Raw genomic sequence first — 7,952 nt, forward strand, 5'->3', positions numbered from 1 at the left:
TGGTTCTTTTTTTTTCTTTCAGTTTCTAAGTAATTTTACTCAGAATTCTGAGTTTGTTTCCTGAATCAGTAAATACTGTACAGAACAATGTAAAAATGGCTATGATTTTTTCTTCCCTACCCTCCCCACTTGGGGAGAAGCCCCTGGGCCACCTAACTCAGGGGTTATCTCTCAAGACTTGGTCCAATAAATGAGATTGAGTGATATTGTAGTCCCCTCGGGTCCTTTTCAGAGGAATTTGGCTGGAGTGGGCAGAGCCTCCAGGGCTTGGAGGTTGACTAGGTTAGGAAGTTGATTGGTGTTTCTGGGAGAAGTGTCGGTGCCTGGGGCAAGAGCCTACCCCGAAGAAAGAGTATCTAAAATGTTCACGGTTCCTTCTTTGCCTCAAAAAGTAACATTAATGCAAAGGAAAAATAAAAATAAAAAAATAAGATGAAGTGATGAATGTCTATCCTCTGGCCCCCTTCCCCCCACCCCCAGCCCCCAAGGACAGAACCCTGGCTGGGGTGAGGTAGCAGGCCAACCTCTCTCAGATGAGATCAGCAACACTGAGGGGCCTCTCCTCAGGGGAGGTGGTGTAGAAGGTCTTGGTGTCTGGAAGACTGTTGTCTTTGTCACCATGTTAATAGCCACACCCTCATAGCCAAAACATCCATCCTGAACAAATCTGTGGATGGAGTGTTCCCTGGTGGTGGGAAGGTCATAGTTGACAACTAAAGAACCCTGCTGTGCCTGACCAGTGTAGCTTAGTTGGTGGGGCATCATTCTTCAAGGAGAAAGGCCACTGGTTCAATTCCTGATCAGGGCATCTGCCTGGGTTGCGGGTTTGGTCCCTGGTCAGGGCACGTGCAGGGAGGTGACCAATGGATGCTTCTCTCTCACACTGATGTTTCTCTCCCTCTCTTTCTCTTATCCCCTCTCTCTAAAAATAAACAAAGTCAAAAGAAAAAGAGAGAGTGTGAGAAAAAGAAAGAAAGGAAGGAAGAAAGGGAGGAGGCAGGAAGGAAGGAAGGAAGGAGAAAGAAAGGAAGAAAGAAAGGAAGACCCATGCACATCTACTAGAGCCAGAGCAGAGCCCGCTCAGGTTTACGCCCTGGTCCACAGCTCCGTGCACCGCAGAGATGGTGAAGTCTCACACAAGTCTCACAGAGCATCCAGCTTCCCCTCCTCTCATTCCATGTTGATGTATAATTGGCAGATACCCTACAGAGTCAACTCCTCCTTCTTGACAAGAATCCAAATGGGGTCCCTCGGGAACTTCCCGGTCACCTCATGCACATCGGGAGGCATTGTAGCTGAGAGCGGAACCACCTGGGTGTTGCTGCTGAGCTTTTGGAACATGCCCTAGATCTGGTCCTTGAATCCACAGCTTAACATCTCATCAGCTCCACCAAGTACAAACATCTTGAGGTATTTGGAAGACGGGTATCTGTGGTGAAGCATATCAAACACACGGCCTGGGGACATGCTAATGGGGAGCTTCTGTTTGCAGCTTCTGCACCTCAGTTCATGCGTTGGTGCCTCCAATGCAGGCGTGGCAGGAGGCACCCACATAATCTCCTAAAGCCATGACTGTCTCTGTGTCGTTTTTTTTTTAATTTAATTATTGTTCAAGAACAGTTTTCTGTCTTTTACTCCACCCCAGCCCACCTCCCCAGCGCTCCCCACCTCCCTCCCATTTCCACCCCTGTTAGTTTTTGTCCATGTGTCCTTTATACTTGTTTCTGTGAATCCTTCCCCTGCCTGTGTCCTTGACACAGGAAGAATGGTTCGCTGCTGGGTGGCAGAAGGCTTCTCAAAACCACAGGCTAGATGCCGTGGGGGAGGGACTCCCAGCGGAATCTCACTCGGATTAGTCTTGATGATGCCTGCAGCCTCCATTCCCTTCGGGCCATCGTCTCTGGGTCTGTTGGTTTAAAGTATGAGTGTGCTGAGTAAGCCCTGTTGGAAATCCCAACAGCTGGCTCCTCCTACCGGCAGCCGTCCTTGCATGATGCCATNTCCCCTCCTCTCATTCCATGTTGATGTATAATTGGCAGATACCCTACAGAGTCAACTCCTCTTTCTTGACAAGAATCCAAATGGGGTCCCCCGGGAACTTCCCGGTCACCTCATGCACATCGGGAGGCATTGTAGCTGAGAGCGGAACCACGTGGGTGTTGCTGCTGAGCTTTTGGAACATGCCCTAGATCTGGTCCTTGAATCCACAGCTTAACATCTCATCAGCTCCACCAAGTACAAACATCTTGATGTATTTGGAAGACGGGTATCTGTGGTGAAGCATATCAAACTCACGGCCTGGGGACATGCTAATGGGGAGCTTCTGTTTGCAGCTTCTGCACCTCAGTTCATGCGTTGGTGCCTCCAATGCAGGCGTGGCAGGAGGCACCCACGTAATCTCCTAAAGCCGTGACTGTCTCTGTGTCATTTTTTTTAATTTAATTATTGTTCAAGTACAATTTTCTGTCTTTTACTCCACCCCAGCCCACCTCCCCAGCGCTCCCCACCTCCCTCCCATTTCCACCCCTGTTAGTTTTTGTCCATGTGTCCTTTATACTTGTTCCTGTGAATCCTTCCCCTGCCTGTGTCCTTGACATAGGAAGAATGGTTCACTGCTGGGTGGCAGAAGGCTTCTCAAAACCACAGGCTAGATGCCGTGGGGGAGGGACTCCCAGCGGAATCTCACTCGGATTAGTCTTGATGATGCCTGCAGCCTCCATTCCCTTCGGGCCATCGTCTCTGGGTCTGTTGGTTTAAAGTCTGAGTGTGCTGAGTAAGCCCTGTTGGAAATCCCAACAGCTGGCTCCTCCTACCAGCAGCCGTCCTTGCAAGATGCCACCTTCGTTCCCTGACCCGGCGCCCAGCAGTTCCAAAAATCCGGACTCACAGATATGGCCCTTAGGAACTCTGGGGGCCACACCATTCTGGTGTGTTCAAGTTACTGCACACTTGAGCTTTTAAGGGATAGGTCATGGCTTTATAATAAATTATTTTCTCTGGTTAAAAAATCGTAGAGAAGAATATTGAATCGTGAAAGCTTAGGCAACACAAAAGAAATGATGGATAGCCCTGGCCGGCATAGCTCAGTGAATTGAGCGCGGGCCTGCGAACCAGACGATCGCGGTTCGATTCCCAGTCAGGGCACATGCCTGGGTTGCAAACCGGTTCCTTGCAGGCTGACTACCAGCAGGGGATGCACAAAAGGCAACCATACATTGATGTTTCTCTCCCTCTCTCCTAGGAGTATGTCTCCTCTCATGGGTAACTGGACTGGGCCAGGGGAGGCTTGCGCCTGACCTGCCTTCATGCCGCCCACAGAACCTCACACGTACAGTACCAAATCGAATCTGTTGGCTTCAGCTCTTTCTGTTGCAAAAGTGTCTGCACCTCCTTCTGTTCCTCACCCTTCAGAGCTCTCCTCTCTCACTCAGAATTTCATGAAAATGCTTCCTGTGCAGTGTGTGACTCGCAGCTAGAGTGTGGCACAAACGATGCTGATTCCAGCAGGAATCCCCCGCAAAGCGTAGATGGGGTTCCTGCAGTGCCCCAGGAGGGAATCAAACCTAGGGAATGTTTGCATCTGTGCGGCACCTCGTCTTGCGCCTTTAGTATGTATCTGGACCCGTATTTTTTTTAATCCTCTCCTGCGGACATGTTTCCACTGATCTTTAGAGAGAGAGGAAGGGGAGGCAGGGAGAGGGAGAGACATCGATGGGAGAGAGAAACACCAGTTGGTTGCCTCCTGCATGCAGCCTGACCAGGAATCAACCTGCAACCTCTTTTGGTGTACGGATGGTGCTCCGACCCATTGGAGCCACCCGGTCAGTCTCTGGAGCCGTATTTTACTTAATCAAAGTTTGTGCTCACAAGGGAGAGTGTGACAAGTGTCCTGGTCAAGAAGAAGGGCACGGGCTGGGAGATGTGGATTTAGTGCCAGGCCTACCTGCCGCTTCTTATCTGCATGACCAGACAGCCCCTTCCAGCTCCAGGCCTCAACTGCTCCCTCTGTGAAGTGAGTGGGGGTGGGGGGAACCAGGTGGTCCCACAGGCTCCTCCAGCTCTACCATCTGAGGATTCAGCTCATTTTCTTTTTTTTTTATTGTGTGGGCCCAAATAGCAGTTCATTTAACTTTATTTGAGAAGTTTGGAGTCCCTTGAGCACCTTTCTCAGATGTTAGAAACCACTGGAAGTAAAATAAAAAAATGTTTTCAATGACTGAAGTTGCTTCTCCATTTCTGAAAAAGACTCAGTTCCACCCATTTGGAAGAAGCGAAATCGCCCAGAGTGAAATGACTAAGGAAGCAGTCATCAGCAGGGCAGGCTGTGGGTCTGCCCCGGGTCCCTGTGTGCCAGGGCTGTGCGTGTCACCCTGTCACCTGGAAGGTGCCCGTTGGCTTTCTGGGGAGTCCACATCTTCTGCTGCCCCAAAGCACTGGCTCCTGACTCAGACGGAGTACGCTGCGGGGTCACCCCAGGTCCTCCGGCCCTGCAGTATCCTTCTGTGTGTCCGCCGTGATGTCGAAAAGCTCTAATGCTAGAACTTTCCCTTTGAGTTAAGGTCTCTGGCCGGGATTATTTTTGGTCGCCCAGCATGTCTGTCCCACCCCCTTGCCTTGTACATACATTCCCTTCTTCTGAGCTGGGCCACAGGTGTGGGTGTGGGAGGCAGTGTGGGCCAAACACTGGATTTCACTTCCCCAGACACGTGACTGATTCAGGGATGGGCGTGATGTACTTGATGCTGAGACAGAGAGGGCTCCTGTGCCTAGATCGAAGCTACTAAGCTGCAAGGGTGTCAGTCTGAACGGCTGGCAGCCACTTTCTTGTACTTGGAAAGAACCTGGCATTGGACAAGGCCAAGGAGAGGCTACAGGTATGAGAAATGGAGAGAGTAAAGGGCACCGAAGAAGCAAGAGGGAGATTCACAAAGATGGGGGGGGGTCAGAATGAGAGGGCGAGAGATTCACCTTGCAGCTTTCATTCCCATAACCCCTCCTTAGATCTGGAAATTAGCTCACAATCTTCCCAGCTACTTAAGTAAATAAGTCTTGTTTTTGCTCCAGACAATTTGAATTGGAAAGTGTCCTGAATAATGTATTAGTATATCTCCAGAAAGCTCTCCTTAAATTGTGAATGCCTTATCCAGAAGGATGACACATGAAACCAGTAATGCTGATTAGCTGTGAATAATGCATAGAACATGGAAATTTTGACAAGGTCAAGCAAGGGCATTGCTAGAAAAGGAGACATGCCTAGAAAAGGGCAAACCCTGGTATGTTGCTGGTGGGAATGTAAGATGGAACAGCCCCGGGGAAACCAGTTTGACACTCCCTTAAAAAATCGAACAGAGTGACCTTATAACCCAGCAATTCCACTCCCAGGCACATGCATATATACCTTAGAGAACCGAAAACATATGTTCACATAAAATCTGCACACGAATGTTCATGGCAGTGTACTATTCATAATAGCCAGAACAGGGAAACCACCCAATTTTCATCAACTGATGGATGAATCAGCAAAATGCAGTGTATCCACACAGTGGAATAGCATTCAACAATAGAAAGGAATGCAGTTCTCAGTCACGCAACAGCGTGGACGAACTTTGGAAATGTGACGCTAAGTGAGAGGAGGCAGTCACAAAGGGCAACGTATTGCCCAAGTCTGTTTGTGTGAAGTGTGAGTAAAGGGCAGACAGAAGTAGGTGGATGGTTGCCAGGGCCTGGGGTAAAGTGACTGTATACATTAAAAGGGATGAATTCTTGGTATGTGGATTACATCTCACTTTTTTTTAAAAAAGGCTTCCCTTATTATCCTGGTTGTTCTCATCGTTCTCTTGTACCTTGCAGAGTACATTTTGTGATTTGACTCTGATTCATCCCCCTGTAGCTCGGGAGCCTCCACAGTTTAGAACATCGACGCTGCCCGGTATGGCTAGGAACTGTGGCTGACCTGCCTTTCCAAGGAGCCAGACCCTTTTTTGCTTGCTCCGTTATTTCTCTGGAGTAAAGGACCAGTCCTATCAACTCAAAGGGGATAGGTAGCAGTGGACTGAAACTAATTCACAATTTTGTTTAAATTTGCTTGTCAAGGACAGGAATATTCAGTTTCACGCATGCTCCCAACTCTCTGCACTGGGAGCGGATTTCCAGGAAGCAATTATGTAGAACAAAATGTAATGGGTAACAGGGGGTGCCTTGTGCATTATTCATAATCCGATAATGATTTTAACCCATTTTTAACATGACTTGCTGTTGGTGTTAGCTTTTGGCAAGTTCCCAAAGTAAGCAACAGAGGCTGCCTTTAGTTATTCTTATATAACCATAAACCTCCTGCCTTTCCCCAAACCACCTGAATAATTAAAATCTAAAGAGGTCTGGGATCCCATTTCCTCCCCAAGTCTACACGGCACAGGTAAATGCTGCCTCACAGACGTCACCTCCCTCCCCCATCACTTCTCTGGCAGGTGGTGAGGCTTAACACCCCTCAGGGCCTGGCTCCCTGGGCCGGCTCGAGAAGACACAATTCGTATTTGTGTTTGGTTGTTGGAATGAATGAGTGAATGAATGAACAACCTAATAAATGAACAAATGAATGAATGAATGAACGAAAGAAATGAACGATGGCCCTGGCCAGGTATCTCAGTGGGTTGGAGCATTGACCCGATATGCCAAGGTCGGGGATGGTGGGTTTGATCCTCATCCGGGGCACATATAAGAATCAACCAAGGAAGGCGTAAATAAGTGGAGCAACAAATTGACGTTTCTTTCTCTCCCTTCCTCTTTCTCTCTGAAAAAATCAATCAATCAAACAAACAAACAAAACCCCCAAATGAACAAATGACGGTGGAAAGAGGGAGGTATTTGCAGTAACGAAGACTTGGGTAAGGACTTTTGCTACTCCCCAGCTGTCTGATTTGGCCAAGTGTCCTGCTCTCAGTTTTTTGTTTTTGTTTTTTAATCTGTAAAGTAGAGAAAATAATACCTGCCTTGCTGTGTTATTGGGAGAATTTGAGAGCAGAGTAAGTGTTAAATAAGCAAGAGCTGTTTTCTTTCTAGCAGCAGCCCTGTGATTTTCTCAGCTCTGGCAAACGCCGACAGAGTTAGCTGAAGCTTCCTGAGGGGCGAAGGTTCCCCGACCCAGCGAGACCTGTGCTCTGGCTGTGCGCCGCGAGACCTGGGGAGTTTTTAAAATACAAGTTCTCAGATTCTCCTGCTGGAGATTCGGACTCAGTGGGAATGGCACGGGACCAGAGGGTACATATTTTTTTAGTTTTTTTTTAATGTAGGTAAAACTTATGTACAGTGCAATGCACAGATTTTCACAGCATAACTGGGTGAATTTTGACCATTGTACATGTAGAAAATATATCCATGGCCACAGAAAGTTACATCCATGTCCGTCCTGTGCAAACAACCACTGTTGTGATTTCCATCCCCATAGATGAGTTTTGCCTGTTCTTGAATGTTGTATCGGTGCAATTACAAAGTATGTCCTTTTTTGTGTCCAGTTTCTTTTGCTTCTTATACTGTTTTTTATTCATCCATGTTGTCGCATGTATCATACAACAGCTCACTCCTTTTTTATTCCTGAGTAGCATTTCACCCCATGGCTGCCTCTCAGTTTGCTCCCTGGTTGTCCAAAGGCCTATCAGCGTTGTTTTGGCTCTTTGAATACAGTTGATGGAGATGTGTTTTCCTCTATCACAGGAAAATACCAGGGAGTGGAATTGTTGCGCAGTAGCATAGGGATAAATTTATTTTTTATTATTTATTTATTTCTAAAGTTTTTGTTTAAATTTCTCACTATTTATTGATTTGAGAGAGAGAGGGGAAGGGGAGAGAGAGAGGGACATGAGAGGAACATCCATCAGCTGCCTCCTGTGCACGCCCCGACGGGGGCCACGCTGGCAACGCACGCCCTGACTTGGAGTCCAGCCCACGGCCTCTCA

The sequence above is a fragment of the Sturnira hondurensis genome, unplaced genomic scaffold (genome assembly GCF_014824575.4).
Source record: "Sturnira hondurensis isolate 20B ecotype Veracruz unplaced genomic scaffold, ASM1482457v3 Scaffold0001120, whole genome shotgun sequence".
NCBI classification, from domain to species: Eukaryota; Metazoa; Chordata; class Mammalia; order Chiroptera; family Phyllostomidae; genus Sturnira; species Sturnira hondurensis.